This window comes from Heptranchias perlo, chromosome 20 (genome assembly GCF_035084215.1).
Source record: "Heptranchias perlo isolate sHepPer1 chromosome 20, sHepPer1.hap1, whole genome shotgun sequence".
Taxonomy (NCBI): Eukaryota; Metazoa; Chordata; class Chondrichthyes; order Hexanchiformes; family Hexanchidae; genus Heptranchias; species Heptranchias perlo.
The window spans coordinates 14960797-14984904 of NC_090344.1; the positions used below are offsets into that span (position 1 = coordinate 14960797).

At 43.7% G+C, this 24108-nt stretch overlaps 4 non-coding genes across 4 annotated transcripts; 2 read left to right on the forward strand and 2 right to left on the reverse strand.

Moving 5' to 3' along the window:
• Positions 1-7375: 7375 nt before the first annotated feature.
• trnat-cgu (transfer RNA threonine (anticodon CGU)) lies at positions 7376-7449 on the forward strand. The gene has a single exon. It is a non-coding gene; the product is annotated as a tRNA-Thr (tRNA).
• Positions 7450-13494: 6045 nt separating this feature from the next.
• On the reverse strand, positions 13495-13576 carry trnas-cga (transfer RNA serine (anticodon CGA)). Its single transcript has one exon. It is a non-coding gene; the product is annotated as a tRNA-Ser (tRNA).
• A 4217-nt stretch (positions 13577-17793) lies between these two features.
• trnat-agu (transfer RNA threonine (anticodon AGU)) lies at positions 17794-17867 on the reverse strand. The gene has a single exon. It is a non-coding gene; the product is annotated as a tRNA-Thr (tRNA).
• A 4122-nt stretch (positions 17868-21989) lies between these two features.
• On the forward strand, positions 21990-22078 carry trnap-agg (transfer RNA proline (anticodon AGG)). The gene is given in 2 exon segments: positions 21990-22025; positions 22043-22078. It is a non-coding gene; the product is annotated as a tRNA-Pro (tRNA).
• Positions 22079-24108: the final 2030 nt, after the last annotated feature.

The window sequence follows — 24108 nt, forward strand, 5'->3', positions numbered from 1 at the left end:
GACGGAAAATAGCAAATCTCATCCCGTCGAAATCCAACAATTGGACGAAGAACCGACAGCCTTTTCCCATCCCGGGTTTGCAGACCTGTCTGTTGAAGGAAGCCTGATAAGTCCATTAGGAATCAACAGCGAAAGTGAAGAAACGCAGACAGAGATAGATAGATACATGCAAAGAAAAATAGTATAAATCTCCAATTCTGTGATTGAGCAGAATTTAGGTGGCAGCTTAAAGGAAATTCGTCGCATGCCGTGAAATCTTAGACGTGTACATAGGGCTGGATTCTTCCATTATTTCTGAAAAAAGTAAACACTGCCTGGTAACTACAGCTCTTATTTATTTGACACTTTTATAGTGGCGGTGTGAAGTGATTTCGAATCTCAGTGAATTTCAAGACCATGCTTGACCCACTCGTTTGGTCACCCACAGGTAGCACGCGGTTGTAGACTGCGCAGGCTCATCACAGGAACTCTGCCAGACTGCATGTTCCAGACTTGTATCCAACGCTACACGTGCAGCCTGCAGCCCTGTGTGGATTGGTGGTTCAGTGTCGAATCCTCGCCTGCCGACGGGAAACCAGGGGTTTGGTTCCAGGCCAATGCAGCTTCCTTTACCTTTTGTATCTGTACCCATGAGATCGCCTGAATTGGGATAAATTCATGTGCCGGCTTCAATCTGCACAACTTCTTGAAAGATTATCTTCATTTCGTCTACGTGTGTTACGTGGACATACCCTCTGCATTCTCTCCTCTGGTGTTCAAACATGCTCGGCTGGAGATAAGTCAAACCTGCCTTCTGCACTTGCTTCAAAGATGTGAGAAGCCAATTGGTGGTTTTTGACGAAAAATGGGGAAGCAAGGGGGCTCATACCGGGATTTGAGCCAGTGAAACTCCCTGAGCGAGAATCAGATCCAAAGTCCAACTGGTAACAGAGCCGTGCAGCCACTGTAAAATTTCGCTGCCACGCAGCCGATCCGCCATCCTTTCAGAACACCATGGCCATCCAATCTCGCTTTCTTGTACGATATACGATGTAGAGCAATATCAGATTCTAAACTAATTATTTCAGATCAACACTATTCGTCTCTCTTTATCAAATTTGTTTTGAATGTACGACTTGTATTATCAAGTAACACTTTACAGAATGAATTGCTCTGAAACGACATTGTCGTCTGTCTCGGCATCGTCATAGTTTACACTCTACCAGAAGTACACTTTACTCAAATTGCTGCTTTCATTCACTATGAGAACGAAGAGCCACGAATGTGGAAACATTAGCTACGAATTTATCAGCTGGGTTGCACCTTTCCTTTTCCTACTTCCTCAGTCTTTTTTTTTCTTTACCCTTCTCTGCTATTGTTGCAGGATAGATCAGCCATCGCCGTTCAAGGAAGCCTGAGAAGTCCATTGTGGACAATACAGAGAGACAAGAGACGGAGACATGGAGAGATGGAGAGATGCATGCAAAGAAAATAAAGAGCATAAATGTCAGGTTTTGCAAACTAGCAGAATTTATGTTACAGATTGGGAGAGATTCCTTCTTGGGTCTTGAAATCTTGCAAGAGAAGATTGGACACAAGTTAAAATCATAGGCCTCGCTGAAGAATCTCTCATTCTGGGAGAGAGATAAATGCGGTCAATTAACTCCAATTAATCTATTTCAGCACTGAAGGGATCTTTAAACAGTAGCTCTGCGAGCAGAATTCAAACCTGGGCAGGAAAACCTCAATTGAATTTTGAGTCCAACGCTTTAAACACTCGGCCACCGCAGCTGTAAACGGCATGTTCGTTCAGATCGGATTCCAAATGGACACATGCTGCTGTTACAAACGCGCGCATTGATGGTGCTTGGGGTCGAATTCTTACTTGTTACGCTGGAGACCTTGGTTCGATTCCCAATCAATGCAGGATCATTCTGCAACAATGAGGAGCTGAAGAGCAAAAGTATACTATTTCGCCCCTCGAGCCTTATGCGCAATTCAGTGAGATCCTGGTTGACATGTAACCAAACTGCATATTATCGCCTTAGCCCCATGTCCCTTAATGCCTTTGGTTAACAAAAATCTATCAATTTAGTTTTAAAATTAACAATTCAGTTCGCATCAACTGCCGTTTGTGGAAGAGAATTCCAAATTTCTCCCTCCCTTTGCTTGCAGAGGTGTTTCCCAACTTCACTCCTGAAAGTCCTGACCCCAATGTTCAGGCTGCTTCCCCGAGTCCTCGACACGCTAACGGGCGGAAATCTTTTTTTTTTATTCACCCCATCAGTTCCCCTTAATATTTTGAAATGTTCGATCAAATCAGCACTTAATCTACTGAATTCGAGGCAAACGCGAGTTTACGTAATCTCTCCGCGGAATTTAAACTGTGGAGTCCAGGCAACATTCTAGTAAATAGACCCTGCACTCCCTTCATAGCCAATATATCCTTCCTGAGGTGCGTTGCCCAGAACTGAAGGCAATGCTCCAGGTCTGGTCTCACCAGAGCTTTGTATAACTGTATAATAATGCCTATCCCCTTGAATCTAGTCCTCTGGATATAAAGACCAACATTCCATTAACCTTTTTGATTATGTTTTGTACCTGTCCATGACATTTTAATGATGTGTGTTCATGGACCCCAAAGTCTTTTTTGGACCTCCACTGTTTCGAGCTTTTCACCATTTAGAAAGTACGCTGATTTATCCTTTTAGGTCCAAAGTGGATGACCTCACACTTGACGAAATTCATATCGATTTGCCACAATTTTACCCATTCATTTATTATATTAATGCCTCTCTGTAATTTTATGCTTTCATCTGCACTGCTCACAATGGTGTCATCGGCAAACTTGGATATGTGGCTTTCTATCCCGTCATCTAATATCCGCCTGAATTGGGAAAAATCCAAATTCAGTTTCAATCTCCTCATCATCTTGAGACATTTTATTTGCTTCATGTGTATTGCGCCGACGAAACTTCCGCATTCAGTCCACAAGAGCTCAAACATCCTCTGGACATAATTCAGTTCTCCCAACAGCAAAACTGAAAAGATGAGAGAAACCAATTGGTGACTTTTCACTAAAAGGCGAAACACATGCGGGCTCGTCTGGGAATTGAACCCGGGACCTCTCGCATATCACTCAATGAAACTCCCTAAGCGAGAATCATACCCCTAGACCAACGAGCCGCTGTTACTTTAGTTGTGCAGCCAGTGTAAAAGTTGGTTGCGTCTCACAGCCGATCGGCCATCCTTTCAGACCACTTCGATCCATTCAATCTCGTTTTCTGTTCGGGTGGACAGCAATATCAAGTTGTACACTAACTATTTCCATTCACCAATATTAGTCTCCCTTTACCAAATTGCTTTCGAGTGCACGACTTGAGTTATCAAGTAAGACGTTTCAGAATGAGTTGCTCTTAAAATACATTGCTTGTGAGGATACTCAGAGTCGTGTCGATTTATGGCACGCTCTGTTCCCTTTGCATTGCACCCTCCACGTAGAATTGAATCACAGAAAGCTTACAGCACGGAAAGAGGCCATTCGCGCCATCGAGTCCGTGCTAGCTCTCTGCAAGAGCAATCCAGCTAGAACCTATCCCCCGCCTGTCCCCGAAGCCCTGCATTTTTTTCCCTTTCAAGCACTTATCCAGCTCCCCTTTGAAGGCCATGATTGAATCTGCCTCCATCACACCCTCGGGCAGTGCATTGAGATCCGAACCTCTCGCTGTGTAAAAAAGTTTTTCCTCATGTCACCTTTGGTTATTTTGCCAATCACTTTAAATCTATGTCCTCTGGTTCTTGACCCTTCCGCCAATGGGAACAGTTTGTCTCCATCTTCCATGCCTCGATCCTTCATGATTTTGAATACCTCCATCAAACCTCTACAAAACCGTCTCTGTTCCAAGGAGAACAACCTCAGATTCTCCGGTCTATTCACGTAAGTAAAGTCCCTTATCCCTGGAATTATGATAGTATTTTTTTTCTGCACCCCCTCGAAGGCCTGCACATCTTTCCTGAAGTGCGGTGTCCAGAACCCCACACAAAATTTCAGTTGTGTTCGAACCAGTGTGTTATAAAGTTTCATCCTGATTTCTATACTTTTGTACTCGACACATCTATTTATAAAGCCCAGGATCCCGTATGCTTTTTAACCGCTTTCTCAACCTGCCCTGCCACATTCAACGATTTGTACACATAAACCCCTCTTTGTTCCTCTACCGCTTTTACATTTGTGTCCTGGAGTTTATTTTGCCTCTCCTCGTTTTTCCGACCGAAATGTATCACTTCGCATTTTTTTTGCGTTGAATTTCATCTGCCCCGTCTCCGCCCAAGCCACCAGCCTGTCTATATCCTTTGAAGTCCATCACTATCCTTATCATTGTTTACTACTGTTCCAAGTTTTGTTTCATCTGCAAATTTTGAAATTGTGCTCTGCGCACTCAAGTCCAAGTCATTAATATGTATCAAGAAAAGCAGTGGTCCCAGCACTGATCCCTGGGGAACGCCACTGTACACCTCTCGCCAGTTCAAAAAACAACAGTTCACCAGTAATCTCTGTTTCCTTCTGTTCGTCAATTCTGCATTTATGTTGTTTCTGCCCCGTTTATTCCATGGGCCGCAATCTTGATGAGAAGCCCACCATGTGGCACTTCAGCAAACACCTTTTGAAAGTCCTTATACACCACATCAACTGAATTGCCCTCATCTATCCTCTCTGTTACCTCACCAAAAAACTCTAACAGGTCAGTTAACCACGATTTGCCTTTAACAAATCCGTGCTGCCTTTCCCTAATCAATCCACCCTCGTCCAAGTGGCTGTTAATTCTATCCCGGGTTTTCGTTTCGAAACGTTTCCCCACCACTGAGGTTAAACTGACTGGCCTATAGTTGCTGGGTTTAATCGTACACCCTTTTTTGGACAAGGGTGTAACCTTTGCAATTTTCCAGTCCTCTGGCACCACACACATATCTAAGGATGTTGGTGGATTATGGCCAGTACCTCCGCAATTTGCACCCTTACTTCCCTCAGCAACCGAGCATGCATCCCATCCGGACGTGGTGGCTTATCTACTTTAAGTACAGCCAGCCGTTCAAGTGCCTCTTCTTTATCAATTTTTGGACCATCCAGTATCTCAACGATAACTTCCTTTGCTGAGACTCTGTCTTCTTGGTAAAGACAGATACAAAGTACTCATTTGTTACCAAGGAAATCCCCTCTGCCTCCATGAGTAGATCTCCTTTATCGTGCCGAATCGGCCTCACCCCTCCTCTGACTACCCGTTTACTGTTTGCATGCCTGTCGAAGTCTTTTGGATTCCCTTTTATGTTGGCCGTCAGTCAATAGTCATATTTCTCTTTGCCTCTCATTTCCTTTTTCACTTCACCTCTGAACTCCCAAAATTCTGCCTGGTGAATTAACGCATAAAAAAGTTAGCATTTCTTTCAGCCGGAAACAGAAAGTTACTGGTTGATCAATGGCGATTTGAACAAGTATTCGTCTTTTTTACAGAGTTGAATGAGTTTTGCGAAATTAATACAGTGAACTAATACAGTAAAGTTGAATTCCTGATCGGGAACCGCCTCAGACGGCTCATTACTGCCCATCCCTGGGAAACAAGATACGATCGAAACTTTGACAACACATCGCAGGTCCCGCTGCAAAGACACAGCTTGCCAGCTGTTCCGAAATTTGGAGCCTGGACAGGGAGTTAAACGCTGGACCTTCAGCTCACTGCCCACTTTGAAAGTCTGATACTCTACCGACTGAGCTACTCAGGCTCGATACTACATAAGCTCCCATCGTACATATTCATGGGAGGCCTCTGAATCATCCCTGCAGCCGGCGAGCAAGGGTGAGGTCCGTTTGATAAAATTCTCAGCAACGTGTTGAGGAGAATCCTTGTTCCTGTTGAACATGATGTAAGAAACATGGACAGTGAACTCGTGAGTTTACAATTCTTCTTGTATGTGCCAAATGTCTTGTCATTCGTTTGCACCAATTAAAATAACACTTTACCCAGCGGCTCAAATGCTGAACTTATCCCACACGGGAGTTGGAAAAGGCCTCTCGACCTTTCAGCGTATTAACATCTGGAAGCTGAATAATTTCTTCCGTTACACAGTGACACCAGGCAGCATATTTCCCTTCCAAATTTTGCCAACACGAAACTTCCAACCGATGAATATCGGCTTAACGAAAAGAATAATTGTTTGTTTCGTTCTTTAGATTTAAAGATCTTGTACCGGCCCCTTTGCCATATGAGCTGCCGCTAAAAGCCCCCTCTCCCCCTATGAACAAGTAAACTGGCACCTGCTATTGCAAGACGGCAGGCCGGAGGAACCCAAGAGCTCCCATGGGAACACTAAGAAGTAGATGCGTTATTGAACATACCAGTTGTACATTGAACTCCAGTCAAAATGTTCGGAGTAAAAGGTTTGATTGTTTTAGAAGACACTCGAACTCACACCCTGATCATTTCTGGAGTCCATACTGCTATAAATAAGTAACGCACGCTCAATAATTGTGCAACACGAGAGCAGCGAACAACCGACAGCATCAGCGCTCCTGCCAAGCAGCTTCATTTTCGGTCTCTCAATTATCACTTCGAGATCTTTCTCTAACAGAAGCCTCCAATCAAGATGCGCTTCATGAAATAACAATTCTTAAATCAAGAGAGTTTTGATCGATCATGACTAAAGCATGTACAATTTCCTCACTTGTTCCTTTCAATCCCCTGGGATGGTAAACATCAGGTCGTGGAGATTTGTCTATCTTTAGCCTAATTATTTTCTCCATTGCCATTATTTTACTAAAACGAAACCCCTTGATTTATTAACAGTTTTCCTCGTGTCTCTGGTATGTTAGCCTCATCCATTTCTGTGACGACCGATGCAAAGTAAAAATTTAGCAACTCTGCCATTTCCTGATTTTCAATTACAATATCACCTCCATCTGTCTTCAAGCGGCCCACATTACTCCAAGCCTCCCTTCGTTTTCTTAATATATTTGGAAAAACCTTGAGAGTTGTCCTCATTTTCCCTCACAAGTTTTTCTCCTTTTCCCTTTTTGCTCCTCTGACGCTTTTTTTTAGTTTCAGCACGACAATAAAGAACACTTCGCTGGAAGGTTCGGCTCAATCGTTCTCCAATGTCAGAGCGAGAATTGTCTGATCCCCGAATTTATTTAATGTAACAAATACAATCACACATAATCATCCGTGTATCAACGCACTGATGGATACACAAAGATAAACACAGCGAGAAATCCAGTCAGTGTCGGAATGCACAGGTGAACGGACAAGCGAAACAGACAAAGATAAAACGGCCTGAACCCCCAACAGTGAAGTGTCGCTGATAGATATTAATGAGAGGAGGTGGAAATAAAGTGTCATCAATTGGCGCTGTGGCTTAGTTGGTTAAAGCGTCTGTTTCGTAAACAGAAGATCCTGGGTTCAACTCCCAGCAGTGCCTTGTGCAGCTGGTTATTTTACCTAATTTGTGGAATTGAGCGACAAAATAACAATGTGGTGTTTGTTCAGGAGGAAACGGATAACCGAATGACTGTTCAAAAACGCCCTTTCATTGCACAGACAGACCTCTCATGGAATGTGTCTGTAACACGTTAATTTGAAGACACGTTCTTGTATTTGGGGTCGGGGTATATTTCGCGATTTGAGGTTCAAACACGGAAGTAGTCCTAATTTGGATCAAGACTTGTGATCTTGACCTGCGGTGCAAACGTTTGCAAAGAGGGAAAGGAAGTCACAAATCACTCCACCTGAATCGCCAGGCTCGGATGAAATACATCCCAGGCTGTTAACAGAAGCAAGGAAGGAAATAGCGGAGGCTCTGACCATCATTTTCCAATCCTCCCTGGCTGCAGGTGTGTTGCCGGAGGATTGGAGGACTGCTGAAGTTGTACCGTTGTTTAAAAAGGGAGAAAGGAATAGATCAGCCTAACCTCGGTATTGAGCACAATTCTGGGGGAAAGTATTAATCTTCATTTAGAAAGGGACGGATTAATGAAGGGCAGTCAGCATGGATTTGTTAAGGGAAGGTCGTTTGAATTGAATTTTTTTGGAGGTATCAAGGAAGGTGGATGAGTGTAGTGCGTTTTTTGTAGTCTACATAGATTTTCGCGAGGCTTTTGACAAAGTCCTACATGGCAGATTGGTCAAAAGTGTAAAAGCCCATTGGATCTAAGGGAAATTGGCAAGTTGATCCAAAATTGACTGAGTGGCAGGAAGCAATGGTCGACGGGTGTTTTTGTGACTGCAAGGCTGTCTCGAGTGGGGTTCCGCAGGGATCCGTACTAGGTCGCTGCTTTTCGTAGCACAGATCATTGATTTGGATTTAAATGTACGGGGTATTATTAACAATTTTGCAGAAGATGCAAAAATTGGTCGTGTGGTTGATGGTGAGGAGGGAAGCTGTGGACTGCAGGAAGATATCAGTGGAATGGACAGGTGGATAGAATAGTGGCAAATGCAATTCAATCTGGAGAATGAGGTAATGCATTTAGGGAGGGCAAACAAGGCAAGGGAATACACAACAAATATTGAAACTAATTTGCCATTTACACGCCCATTTTGCAAGTTTACTGACGTCTTCCTGTATTTTTCGCTTTGCATTAACTACAGCTCCCAATTATGTGCTGTCTGTCAATTTTGAAATTGTATTTCCGATTCCTATGACTAAATCATTCATGTAAATTGTGAACAACAGTGGTCCCATCACCGATAAATTGTGAACAACAGTTGTCCCAGCACCGATAAATTGTGAACAACAGTGGCCCCAGCGCCGATAAACTGTGAACAACAGTGGACCCAGCACCGATAAATTGTGAACAACAGTTGTCCCAGCACCGATAAATTGTGAACAACAGTGGACCCAGCACCGATAAATTGTGAACAACAGTGGCGCCAGCACCGACATATTGAGAACAACAGTGGTCCCAGCACCGATAAATTGTGAACAACTGTGAACCCAGCACCGATAAATTGTGAACAACCGTGAACCTGACGATACCGGATTTCTTTACCCTTAGTCTGGTTCAGCAATAACTGATGAGAATAACACTTGAAAGTTTAACACAATTTATTAGCTGCAGCTGACCTTATCTATAGAATTGATTTCAACTCTTGACAGAGTCTGGTCAATCTCATAGAGCAGGCAAAATTACATAGGCAGATCCACACAATTATACATTTTCAGAGTGGGGAGGGACATGAGTAGCAAGGGGTTAAAATCAATCATAAACTGAGTCTTGGCAAGCCATGCTAACTGACATAATGACCGATCACTCACAGGTAATACTTGTTCATGCGTGTGACAAGGAAAAGGGAGGCTACCTGATCTCTGGCTTGGGATGTTTTTTGACCTTGCCTGCAAAGGGAGATCCATTCAATAATGCAGCTGCATGACAACTCCTTATACTAGAATTCAACTTTATCATATCTCTTTGCTTGATTAACACAAGGCAGGCTTATACATAAAGAAAATTAATAACGTAAACAGGTGGTCAAAGAAGAAGCTCATTGTTTCTAATTCTAGCCAGCAAAATGGGCTACTTATATTAACCATTGGTTCACCACACTGCTACTTCGCTATGGAGGTATCTCACTATAAACCACTAAAAGCTTACCCCATATGCATTTTTATTAAAAGGGCGCCCCGTATGCATTCTCAAACCCAGCATTGATAAATTGTGAACAACAGTAATCCCAGCACCGATAAATTGTGAACAACAATGGTCGCAGCACCGATAAATTGTGAACAACAGTGGTCCCAGCACTGGTAAATTGCGAACAACAGTGGTCCCAGCACCGATAAATTGTGAACAACAATGGTCGCAGCACCGATAAATTGTGAACAACAGTGGTCCCAGCACTGGTAAATTGCGAACAACAATGGTCGCAGCACCGATAAATTGTGAACAACAGTGATCCCAGCACCGACAAATTGTGAACAACAGTGGTCCCAGCACTGGTAAATTGTGAACAACAGTGGTCCCAGCACTGGTAAATTGTGAACAACAGTGGTCCCAGCACTGGTAAATTGTGAACAACAGTGATCCCAGCACCGACAAATTGTGAACAACAGTGGTCCCAGCACCGATAAATTGTGAACAACAGTGGTCCCAGCACCGACAAATTGTGAACAACAGTGGTCCCAGCACCGATAAATTGTGAACAACAGTGGTCCCAGCACCGACAAATTGTGAACAACAGTAGTCCCAGCACTGGTAAATTGTGAACAACAGTGGTCCCAGCACTGGTAAATTGTGAACAACAGTGATCCCAGAACCGATAAATTGTGAACAACAATGGTCGCAGCACCGACAAATTGTAAACAACAGTGGTCCCAGCACTGGTAAATTGCGAACAACAATGGTCGCAGCACCGATAAATTGTGAACAACAGTGATCCCAGCACCGACAAATTGTGAACAACAGTGGTCCCAGCACTGGTAAATTGTGAACAACAGTGGTCCCAGCACTGGTAAATTGTGAACAATAGTGATCCCAGCACCGACAAATTGTGAACAACAGTGGTCCCAGCACCGATAAATTGTGAACAACAGTGGTCCCAGCACCGACAAATTGTGAACAACAGTGGTCCCAGCACCGATAAATTGTGAACAACAGTGGTCCCAGCACCGACAAATTGTGCACAACAGTGGTCCCAGCACTGGTAAATTGTGAACAACAGTGGTCGCAGCACTGGTAAATTGTGAACAACAGTGATCCCAGAACCGATAAATTGTGAACAACAATGGTCGCAGCACCGACAAATTGTAAACAACAGTGGTCCCAGCACTGGTAAATTGTAAACAACAGTGGTCCCAACACCGATAAATTGTAAACAACAGTGGTCCCAACACCGATAAATTGCGAACAACAGTGGTCCCAGCACCGGTAAATTGTGAACAACAGTGGTCCCAGGACTTTTGACCTTGAACTGCATTTGAAACTTCTGCATAAAATGAAATGAAGTCCCCAAATCGCCCCACGTGGCTCTCAAACGCAATGTGAAGAAGTTCAATGCGAACAATCAGGAATTTAAAGGCAACTCAACGGCCTGCACTTTCTTTGAATAAGTTTTGTTAGCCATTATATTTGACCGTGAAATCGCTCTCGGCTTTCATCTTGCTGAAGCAGAGTGTGGCCGCTTTGTATCTGCGAGCATGTCGGTGACGTGGTTAGCTTTGACACTGATCGCTTCCAATTTGTAAAATTTCACCAAGCGTCAGCGAAATGAAACCGAGAATCGAATTGTCCCTGTAAGTGATGAGTTGAAGGGATTGGTGCTCCAAGCAGATCTGGAAAATGCACAGTGCAATCGGTCAGGAGTTCGAAATCCACCCTCCAGCCACTCGCCAATCATATTAACTGAGCTTTACTCTGGCCCAGTGTCACCGCACTGAAAGCGAGTATTTCTCCGGCATGTTTTTCTTCATAGTTGCTGGTTTAAGAGTGAAGACCGGCTGTTTGGATTTTCACTCCTACAAGCTTCAACCATTCATTTTGGACTGACTGTAGACAGTTGTTATATTGGTCGCTGCAAACTCAAAGTTTAGCCCAATTAATTATTGGTTCAGCGGGTGACCTCTTCACCTGTCTAGTTGGTGCTGTCGGTTAGCACGGAAGTTTGATGGTTCGAGCTGTTATTTGATTTTTCCTCAGGATTCTTCGCCTCAAAGTTCCAGGGTTTCAATGTATTTTTTGGAAGCAAGAAAATTACAATTCTCCTTGGCAGACAAGCCCCCGAAAGGCCCGAAGGGAGGCCGCATCAGCTGCAGGAGAGCTGTTTCGCTGTGACATGGAGATTTCTGTCGTGAGCGAGACCAGACTGTTTCTATGTTCAGAAAATAAATGTCACACCCTTTATGTTGGAAAAGCAAAACGGTGGGGATTTTTGTATCAGATGTTCCTCGTTGCGTTACTTTCATCTTGATCGTAGAACCGGTTCGGGCGTTCTTGCAATAAAAGGCGACAATTTCCTATTCATTTTAAATTTAACAACAGCTGCACTGAGCTTTTAATCATACCCTTAAGATACAGTCTATAAAATGATGAAAATTGATCACCTGCAAAGCATAAAAATCTGATTAAAGTTTTGACTGTCTCTCGGTAACCACGTCAACATCTCCTTCAGTATGAAATAGAAAGTTATCGTTTGATTAATGGTGAATAAAACAGTCATTCATCTACCAACAGGGTTTAATTAGTTTCATGTAATTAATTTAATAACTTTTGCTAAAGTTAATTCGCTGACTTGGAATCGAACTCATTCGTTGGTGGGAGCATTAAATTCTCACCATCAGTCCATCGGGGAGCGCCCAAGATTGCGCACGGAACACAGCAGAACTGGTAAGATTTACTTTTCTTTCACTCTTCCGTGATTCATTCAGCTCTGTGTTTATTTTCAGGCCTCTTATCTCTCCCTTCTTTTCAGCTTCTGACTGCGGATATTCTTGTGGTTAAATAGGAATAATATAGAATATCTCACAGCCCCAGTATATGTGCTCCTTCTCTGTACAGTTCTGTACAAAATCAAACTGTACGTATATAACGACGGTGTCTCTCCTTCACCCCCGACAGAAGCAGGAGGAGATGCCACTTTAAACTGCCAGTTGCTTCAAATGATTCATGATGGACCTGCGTGGCCTTGCAGTTTTCCCAGGAGCTGCATTCAGGTTCGTGAATTTTGGAAATGGAAACATGTCCATCAGCAGCTTGAGGGAGTATTTTACCTCACTTTCCATTTCATGTACATGCCTACTTGCACTTGGTGCTGTCATTGCCTGAACATCACCTTCTGTCGCGATAGTGGTTTGAACAGAAAATGCCATTTTGTGCGAGCAGCTTGTCTGGCAGGAAAATTACCTGAATTACGAAGGGGCAAGTAGGAAAGGCCGCGTTGGTCTGCCTGTTCGCAGCAAAGAATTCTCAGCGTTTCCTTGTGGCCCAGTGTTTCGATTCGGTCATCACCATGGCAACGGATCGATTGGTGTCTGTCTCGACATCCGCATTTAAACACTCTACGATAAGTGCACTGTACTCAAATTGCTGATGTTTTCACTGTAAGGGCGAAAAGACATAAATGTGTGTATATTAGCTAAAAATTCATCAGCTGGGTTGCACCTTTGCTTCTCCCCCCGTCTCAGTCTTTCCATCTTTACCCTTCTCTGCTGGTGTTGCAGGTTCGATCATCCTTGGCCGTTCAAGAAAGCCTGAGAAGTCCATCAGGGGAAAACTCAGAGAGTCAAGAGACAGAGACAGGGAGAGATTAAAGTGTAGAAACAAATAGTATAAATATCAAGCTCTGCGAACGAGCAGAATTTAAGATGGAGCTTGGGAGAGATTCTTTCACGTGCCGTGCAACTTTGCAAGTGACCATTGGGCTCCGAAATCGAAGAGTTTGCCGCGCTGGAGCATCTCTCTGAGGGAGGGAACACGGTCCGTCAACTCCAGTTCATATTTATTTGAGCATTGAACAAATCTTTAAGAAATAGCGCTACGAGCAGGATTCGAACCTACGCAGGAGAACCCCATTGGATTTCGAGGCCAACGCCTTAACCACTCGGCCATCGCAGCTATGAAATGATCTGACAGCTACTGCTACCAAAAGGGTGCAACCAGTGCAGAATTCGGTGCCACCCACAGCCGATCGGCCATCTGACAATCCATCCGATCACTTTTTCTCTTCTGATGTGCAGCAATGTGAAGTTGTACACTAACTATTTCATATCAACAATATTAGGCTCTCCTTTCCACATTCGTTTTCAATGTGCGACTTGTAATGCCAAGTGAGACTTTGCAGAATTAATTGCTCTAAAGTTACATTGTTGTCTCCCTCGGCATCCGCAGATTATCCACTCTCCCACAAGTCTAACAGTGACTACACTTCAAAAATACTTCATTGGTTGTAAAGCACTTTGGGACGTCTTGAGGTCGTGAAAAGCGCTTTATAAATACAAGACTTTCTTTCTTTTTATAGTGGAATAAAATTACTGATGTTTACACTGTGAGGACGAAGATACATTAATGTGTAGACATTCGCTGCGAATTCATCATCTGGGTTAGATTTTTACTTTTCCTACCGTCTCAGTCATTCTATCTTGACCCTTCTCTGCTGGTGTCGCAGGTTCGATCAGCTATGGCCGTTCAAGGCTGCCTGAGAAGTCCATCAGGGGGAAACACAGAGAGACAAAGACAGAGAGAGATAGAGAGATAAAAGTACAGAAAAAAACTAACATCAAGTTAGCAGAATTTAAGATGGAGATTGGGAATCATAGAAGCGTCACTGCACAGATGGAGGCCATTCGGCCCATCGAGCCTGTGCCGGCTCTCTTTCAGTGCAATCCAGATCGTCCCATTCCCCCGTTCTTTCCACGTATACCTGCAAATATTTTCCCTTCAAATACTTATCCAATTCCTTTTAGAAACCACGATTAATTTTGCTTCCACCACCCTTTCAGCCGATGCATTCCAGATTATATCTACTCGCTAGTTTAAAAAAAATTTCCTCATATCGCCTTTGGTTCTTTTGTCAACCACCGTAAATCTGCGTCCTCTGGTTCTCGACCCTTCCGCCAACGGGAGCAGTTTCTCTTTATTTACTTTATCTAAACCCGTCATGATTTTGAACACTTCTATCAAATCTCCACTCAACCTTCTCTGCTCTAAGGGAACAACTTCAGCTTCTCCAGTCGACCCAAGTAACTGAAGACCTCATCCCTGGAACCATTCCAGTTAATGTTTCTGCACCCTGTCTGAGGCCTTCACATCCTTTATAAAGTGCGGTGCCCAGTTTTGGACAGTTGTGGAATATTGTGAAGTTCCCTTCACATATCTTGATATTTTGCAAGTGACCACTGGGCTCCCAGTTAAAATGATCTGCCGCGGTGGAGTATCTCTTTGAGGGAAGGAATTGCAGCCCGTTATCTCCAGATCATATTTATTTGAGCATTGAACAAAACTTTACACAATAGCGCCGATAGCACGATTCCAACTTCTGCCGGAATACCCCGTTGGGTTTCAGATCTAACGTCTGAACCACTCGACTACCGCAGCTGCGAGCGCCTTTGATGCACGGCTTTAAATCAGAATGCACAGGGTACTCACAGGAGATTTGTGAGACTATATGTTCTTTCAGACAGGTTTCCAACTGGACACATGCAGCCGCTACCGTCCGGACGTTGCTGTTTCACTGGTAGAATTCTCACCTGCCACCCGAGGAGACGGGGATTGATTCCCGGCCGATTAAGGAGCATTTTCTTTCTGCACCTATGAGATCGCCTGAAAAGGGATACATTCACATTCAGCTTCAATCTGCACACCACGTTGAGACATTTTCCTTTCCCGATGTGGTGTTGCGTCGACAAACCCTCTGCATTCGAGCCACTGAACGTCAAACATGCTCTAGAATTAAGTCAATCCTGTATTCTGCAACGCTGAAAAGATGTGGAAAACAAATGAATGAATCTCCACTGAAAATAGTGAAACAGGAGGGCACGTCCGGGATTTTGAACCGCGGACCTCTCACATATCAATCAGTGAAACGCCCAAGGTAAAAACCATAATGCTTGACCAACGAGCCGTCAGCAACACAGCCGTGCAACCAGTCGAAAGTTTCCCTGCTCCCCACAACCGATCGCCTATCCCATTGGACCGCTCTGTCCATCCAATCATCGAATCATGGAATGGTTACAGCACAGAAGGAAGTCAATTCGGCCCATCCAGACCGTGCTATCTCTTTGTAAGAGGAATCCAGTTAGCCTCATTCCCCCGCTCTTTCCACGTGGCCCTGCAAATTTTTCCCTCCAAGTAGTTATCCAATTCCTTTTTGAAAGCCACGATTGATTCTGCTTCCACCGTTTCAGGCAGCACCTTCCAGATTATAACCACTCGCTGCGTAAAAAAGTTTTACTCATTTCGCCTTTGTTTTTTTTTGCCAATCACCTTAAATCTGTGTCCTCTGGTTCTCAACCCTTCAGCCAATGGGAACAGGTTCTCTTTATTTACTTTTTCTAAACCCTTCATGATTTTGATCACTTCCATCAAATCTCCTCTCAACCGACTCAACCGACCACCTCATGAGTTCGATTCCAAGTCAAGGAATTAGTGCTGGGACCACTGTTGTTCTCAATTTATCAGTGCTGGGACCACTGTTGTTCTCAATTTATCAGTGCTGGGACCACTGTTGTTATCAATTTATCAGTGCTGGGACCACTGTTGTTCTCAATTTATCAGTGCTGGGACCACTGTTGTTCTCAATTTGTCGGTGCTGGGTCCACTGTTGTTCACAGTTTATCGGTGCTGGGTCCACTGTTGTTCACAATTTATCGGTGCTGGGACAACTGTTGTTCACAATTTATCGGTAATGGGACCACTGTTGTTCACAATTTTGTCAGTGCTGGGACCACTGTTGTTCACAATTTATCGGTGCTGGGACAACTGTTGTTCAAAATTTATCGGTGCTGGGACCACTGTTGTTCACAATTTATCGGTGATGGGACCATTGTTGTTCACAATTTACAAAAATGATTTAGTCATAGGAATCGGAAATACAATTTCAAAATTGACAGACAGCACATAATTGGGAGCTGTAGTTAATGCAAAGGAAAAATGCGAAAAATACAGGAAGACGTCAGTAAACTTGCAAAATGGGCGTGTAAATGGCAAATTAGTTTCAATATTTATTGTGTATTCCCTTGCCTTGTTTGCCCTCCCTAAATGCATTACCTCATTCTCCAGATTAAATTGCATTTGCCACTATTCTATCCACCTGTCCATTCCACTGATATCTTCCTGCAGTCTACAGCTTCCCTCCTCACCATCAACCACACGACCAATTTTTGCATCTTCTGCAAAATTGTTAATAATACCCCGTACATTTAAATCCAAATCAATGATCTGTGCTACGAAAAGCAGCGACCTAGTACGGATCCCTGCGGAACCCCACTCGAGACAGCCTTGCAGTCACAAAAACACCCATCGACCATTGCTTCCTGCCACTCAGTCAATTTTGGGTCAACTTGCCAATTTCCCTTGGATCCAATGGACTTTTACACTTTTGACCAATCTGCCATGTAGGACTTTGTCAAAAGCCTCGCGAAAATCTATGTAGACTACAAAAAACGCACTACCCTCATCCACCTTCCTTGATACCTCCAAAAAAATTCAATTCAAACGACCTTCCCTTAACAAATCCATGCTGACTGCCCTTCATTAATCCGTCCCTTTCTAAATGAAGATTAATACTTTCCCCCAGAATTGTGCTCAATACCGAGGTTAGGCTGACTGGCCTGCAATAATTCGATCTATTCCTTTCTCCCTTTTTAAACAACGGTACAACTTCAGCAGTCCTCCAATCCTCCGGCATCACACCTGCAGCCAGGGAGGATTGGAAAATGATGGTCAGAGCCTCCGCTATTTCCTTCCTTGCTTCTGTTAACAGCCTGGGATGTATTTCATCCGGGCCTGGCGATTCAGGTGGAGTGATTTGGGGACTTCCTTTCCCTCTTTGCAAACGTTTGCACCGCAGGTCAAGATCACAAGTCCAGGTCCAAATTAGGACCACTTCCGGGTTTGAACCACAAATCGTGAATTAAACCACGACCCCAACGAGCCCAGAAACAAGAACGTGTCTTTCAATTAACGTGTTTCAAACACATTCCATGAGAGGTCTGTCTGTCCAATGAAAGGGCGTTTTTGAACAGTCATTCGGTTGTCCGTTTCCTCCTGAACAAACACCACAGTGTTATTTTGTCGCTCAATTCCACAAATTAGGTAAAATAACCAGCTGCACAAGGCACTGCTGGGAGTTGAACCCAGGATCTTCTGTTTACTAGACAGACGCTTTAACCAGCTAAGCCACAGCGCCAATTGATGACACTTTATCTCCACCTCCTCTCATTAATATCTATCAGCGACACTTAACTGTTGGGGGTTCAGGCCGTTTTATCTTTGTCTGTTTCGCTTGTCCGTTCACCTGTGCATTCCAACACTGACTGGATTTCTCGCTGTGTTTATCTCTATGTATCCATCAGTGCGCTGTTACACGGATGATTATGTGTGATTGTATTTGTTACATTAAATAAATTCGGGGATCAGACAATTCTCGCTCTGACATTGGAGAACTATTGAGCCGAACTTTACAGCGGAGTGTTGTTTATTGTGGTGCTGAAACTAAAAAAAAAGCGTAAGAGGAGCAAAAAGGGAAAAGGAGAAAAACTTGTGAGGGAAAATGAGGACAACTCTCAAGGTTTTTCCGAATATATTAAGAGAACGAAGGGAGGCTTGGAGTAATGTGGGCCGCTTGAAGACAGATGGAGGTGATATTGTAATTGAAAATCAGGAAATGGCAGAGTTGCTAAATTTTTACTTTGCATCGGTCGTCACAAAAATGAATGAGGCTAAAAGCAGAGACACGAGGAAAACTGTTAATAAATCAAGGGGTTTCGTTTTAGTAAAATAATGGCAATGGAGAAAATAATTAGGCTAAATATAGACAAATCTCCACGACCTGAAGTTTACCATCCCAGGGGATTGAAAGGAACAAGTGAGGAAATTGTACATGCTTTCGTCATGATCGATCAAAACTCTCTTGATTTAAGAATTGTTATTTAATGAAGCGCATCTTGATTGGAGGCTTCTGTTTGAGAAAGATCTCGAAGTGATAATTGAGAGACCGAAAATGAAGCTGTTTGGCAGGAGCGCTGATGCTGTCGGTTGTTCGCTGCTCTCGTGTTGCACAATTATTGAGCGTGCGTTACTTATTTATAGCAGTATGGGCTCCAGAAATGAACAGGTTGTGAGTTCGAGCGTCTTCTAAAACAATCAAACCTTTTACTCCGTACATTTTGACTGGAGTTCAAGGTGCAACTGGTATGTTCAATAACGCATCTACTTCTTAGTGTTCCCATGGGAGCTCTTGGGTTCCTCCGGCCTGCCGTCTTGCAATAGCAGGTGCCAGTTTACTTGTTCATAGAGGGAGAGGGGACTTTTAGCGGCAGCTCATATGGCAAAGGGGCCGGTACGAGATCTTTAAATCTAAAGAACCAAACAAACAATTCTTCTTTTCGTTAAGCCGATATTCATCGGTTGGAAGTTTCGTGTTGGCAAAATTTTGAAGGGAAATATGCTGCCTGGTGTCACTGTGTAAAGGGAGAAATTATTCAGCTCACAGATGTTAATACGCTGAAAGGTCGAGAGGCATTTTCCAGCTCCCGTGTGGGACAAGTTCAGCTTTTGTGCCGCTGGGTAAAGTGTTATTTCAATTGGTGCTAACGAATGTCAAGACATTTGGCACAAACAAGAAGAATTGTAAACTCACGAGTTCACTGTCCATGTTTCTTACATCATGTTCAACAGGAACAAGGATTCTCCTCAACACGTTGCTGAGAATTTTATAAAACGGACCTCACCCTTGCTCGCCGGCTGCAGGGATGATTCAGAGGCCTCCCATGAATATGCACGATGGGAGCTTATGTAGTATCGAGCCTGGGTTAGCTGAAGGTCCAGCGTTTAACTCCCTGTCCAGGCTCCAAATTTCGGAATAGCTGGCAAGCTGTCACTTTGCAGCGGGACCTGCGATGTGTTGTCAAAGTTTCGGAAGTATCCTTTTTCCCAGTGTGGGCAGTAATGTGTTGTCTGAAGCGGTTCCCCATCAGGAATTCTAGTTCACTGTATTAATTTCGCAACACTCATTAAACTCTGTAAAAAAGACGAATGCTTGTTCAAATCGCCATTAATCAACCAGTAACTTTCTGTTTCGGGCTGAATGAAATGCTAACTTTTTTATGTTCTCATTCACCAGGCCGAAATTAGGGAGTTCAGAGGGGAAGAGAAAAAGGAAATGAGAGGCAAAGAGAAATATGACTATGGACTGACGGCCAAAATAAAAGGGAATCCAAAAGTCTTCTGCAGGCATGTAAACAGTAAACGGGTAGTAAGCGGAGGCGAGAGGCGGATTCGGCCCGATCAAGGAGATCTGCTCATGGAGGCAGAGGGGATGGCCGAGGGACCAGATGAGTACTTTGCATCTGTCTTTACCAAGGAAGAAGATGCTGCCAGAGTCTCAGCAAAGGAACTTATAGTTGAGATACTGGATGGTCTAAAAATTGATAAAGAAGAGGCACTTGAACGGCTGGCTGTACTTAAAGTAGGTAAATCACCTGTTCCGGATGGGATACATGCTAGGTTGCTGAGGGAAGTAAGGGTGGAAATTGCAGAGGTACTGGCCATAATCTATCAACATCCTTAGATATGTGGGTGGTGCCAGAGGACTGGAGAATTGCAAAGGTTGCACCCTTTTTCAGAAATGGGTGCACGGATAAACCCAGCAAATCTTGGCCAGTCAGTTTAACCTCAGTGGTGGGGAAACTTTTAGAAACGATAATCCGGGACAGAATTAACAGTCACTTGGTCGAGGGTGAATTGATTAGGGAAAGCCAGCACGGATTTGTTAAATACGAATCGTGCTTAACTAACCTGTAAGAGTTTTTGATGAGGTAACAGAGAGGATAGATGAAGGCAATTCAGTTGATGCGGTGTATATGGACTTTCAAATGGTCTTTGATAAAGTGGCGCATGGTAGGCTTATCATCAAGAAAGGGACAGGAAACAGAGATTACTGGGGAACGGTTCTTTTTCGAACTGGAGAGAGTTGTACAGTGGTGTTCCCCAGGGATCAGTGCTCGGACCACTGCTTTTCTTGATATATATCAATGACTTGGACTTTAGTGCACAGGGCACAATTTCAAAATTTGCAGATGAAACAAACCTTGGAAGGGTAGTAAACAGTGTTAAGGGCAGTGATAGACTTCAAATGACATAGACAGGCTGGTGGCATGGGCGGAGGCGTGGCAGATGAAATTTAACGCAGAAAAATGCAAAGTGATACATTTCGGTTGGAAGAACGAGGAGAGGCAATATAAACTCCAGGGCACAAATGTGAAAGCGGTAGAGGAACAAAGAGAGGTTTATGTGTACAAATAGTTGAATGTGGCAGGGCAGGTTGAGAAAGCGGTTAAAAAGCATTCGGGGTCCTGGGCTTTATAAATAGATGTATAGAGTACAAAAGTACAAAAGTATAGAAGTCAGGATGAAACTTTATAACACATTGGTTCGAACACAACTGAAGTATTGTGTCCGGTTCGGGACACCGCACTTCAGGAAAGATGTGAAGGCCTTGGAGGGGGTGCAGAAAAAAATTACCAGCATAATTGCAGGGATGAGGGACTTTAGTTACGTGGATAGACTGGAGAATCTGAGGTTGTTCTCCTCGGAACAGAGACGGTTTTGTAGCGATTTGATAGAGGTATTCAAAATCATGAAGGATCCAGACACAAAAGATGGAGATAAACTGCTCCCATTGGCGGAAGGGTCAAGAAGCAGAAGACATCGGTTTCAGGTGATTGGCAAAATAACCAAAGGTGACATGAGGAAAAACTTCTTCACACAGCAAGAGGCTCGGATCTGGAATGCACTGCCCGAGGTTGTGATGGAGGCAGATTCAATCATGGCTTTCAAAAGGGGAACTGGATAAGTACTTGAAAGGAAAAAAAATGCAGGGCTTCGGGGAAAGGCGGGGGAGTGTTTCTAGCTGGATTGCTTTTGCAGACAGCTAGCACGGACTCGATGGGCCGAATGGCCTCTTTCCGTGCTGCAACCTTTCCATGATTCAACTCAATGTGCATGAGGCGATGCAAAGGGAACAGAGCGTGCCGCAAATCGACACACCTCTCAGTATCCTCCCAAGCAATGTAGTTTAAGAGCAAATAATTCTGAAACGTCTCACTTGACAACTCAAGTCGTACACTCGAAACCAATTTGGTAAAGGGAGACTAATATTGGTGATTGGAAATATTTAGTGTGCAACTTGATATTGATGGACACCGGAGCAGAAAACGAGATTGGATGCACAGACCTGGTCCGAAAGGATGGCCGATCGGCTGTGGGAGGCTACGAACTTTTACACTGGCTGGAAAGCTGAAGTAAAAGCGGCTCGTTGGTCTAGGGGTATGATTCTCGCTTAGGGTGTTTCATTGAGTGATGTGCGAGAGGTCCCGGGTTCAAATCCCGGACGAGCCCTCCTTTTAGTGAAAAGTCACCAATTGGCTTCTGACATGTTTTCAGTGTTGCTGTTGGTGGAACTGAATTATATCCAGAGGATGTTTGAGCTCCAGTGGACTCAATGCCGGAGCATCGTCGGCGCAACACACGTGAAGGAAATAAAATGTCTCAAGATGATGAGGAGTTTGAAGCTAAATTTGGATTTTTTCCAATTCAGTCGGATATTAGATGACGGGATAGAAAGCCACATATCCAAGTTTGCCGATGACACCAAGATGGGCAGCATTGTCAGCAGTGCAGATGGAAACATCATATTACAGAGAGGTATTAATATCATAAATGAATGGGTAAAATTGTGGCAAATCGATATCAATTTAGTCAAGTGTGAGGTCATCCACTTTGGACCAAAAAAGATAGATCAGAATACTTTGTAAATGGTGAAAAGCTCGAAACAGTGGAGGTCCAAAAAGACTGATGTGTCCATCTACATACGTCATTAAAATGTCATTGACAGGTACAAAAAATAATCAAAAATGTTAATGGAATGTTGGTCTTTATATCTAGAGGACGAGAATACAAGGGGATAGGCATTATGATACAGCTATACAAAGCCCTGCTTAGACCACACCTGAAGTACTGTATTCAGTTCTGGGCAACGCACCTTAGGAAGGATATATCGGCTGTGGAGCGAGTGCAGCTTCGGTTTACTGGAATGAGACCTGGACCCCAAGGGTTAAATTACGCGGAGAGATTACACAAACTAGGGTTTACCTCGAATTTAGTAGATTAAGAGCTGATTTGATCGAACTTTTCAATGTATTAAGGGGAACTGATGGAGTAGATAGAGAAAAAACTATTTCCGCCGGTTGGGATGTCGAGGACTTGGGGACATCGCCTAAATATTAGTGTCAGGACTTTCAGGAGTGAAGTTGGGAAACACCTCTGCAAGCAAAGGGAGGGAGAAGTTTGGAACTCTCTTCCGCAAACGGTAGTTGATGCGAACTGAATTGTTAATTTTATACCTGAGATTGATCGATTTTTGTTAACTGAAGTTATTAAGCGATACGGGGCTCAAGCGATTATATGGAGTTCGGTCATATATCAGCCATGATCTGTTTGAATTGCGGAACAGGCTCGAGGGGCGAAATGGCATACTTATATTCCTCAGCTCCTCAATGGTGAGAATGATTCTGCATTGGCCGGAAATCGAACCAAAGTCTCCCGCATAAGAGGTGAGAATTCGACCCCTGAACCTGCAATGCGCGCGTTCTTAATAGCGGCAAGTGTCCATTTGGAATCCGATCTGAACGAACATGCCGTTTACAGCTGCGGTGGCCGAGTGTTTAAAGCGTTGGACTCAAAATTCAATTGAGGTTTTCCTGCGCAGGTTTGAATTCTGCTCGCAGAGCAACTGTTTAAAGATCGCTTCAGTGCTGAAATAGATTAATTGGAGTTAATTGACCGCATTTATCTCTCTCCCAGAATGAGAGATTCGACAGCGTGGCCGGTGCTTTTAATGAGTGTCAGATCTTCTGTTGCAAGATTTCAAGATCCGAGAAGGAATCTCTCCCAATCTGTAACTTAAATTCTGCTAGTTTGCAAAACCTGACATTTATACTCTTTATTTTCATTGCCTGCATCTCTCTATTTCTCCATGGCTCTGTCTCCTGTCTCTCTGTGTTGTCTCCGATGGACTTCTCAGGCTTCCTTGAACGGCGAGAGCTGAACTCACCGGCAACAATAGCAGAGAATGTGAATGGAAAAAAAGACTGAGACAGTAGGAAAAGGAAAGGTGCAATCCAGCTGATAAATTCGTAGCTAATGTATCCACATTCATGGATCTTCGCTCTCATAGTGAATGGAAGCAGCAATTTGAGTAACGTGTACTTATGGTAGAGTGTAAATTATGACGATGGGGAGACAGACGACAATGTCGTTTCAGAGTAATTCATTCTGTAAAGTGTTACTTGATAATACAAGTCGTACATTCAGAACAAATTTGATATTGTTGTTATGATATAATGAGTGTAAAACCTGACATTATTCTA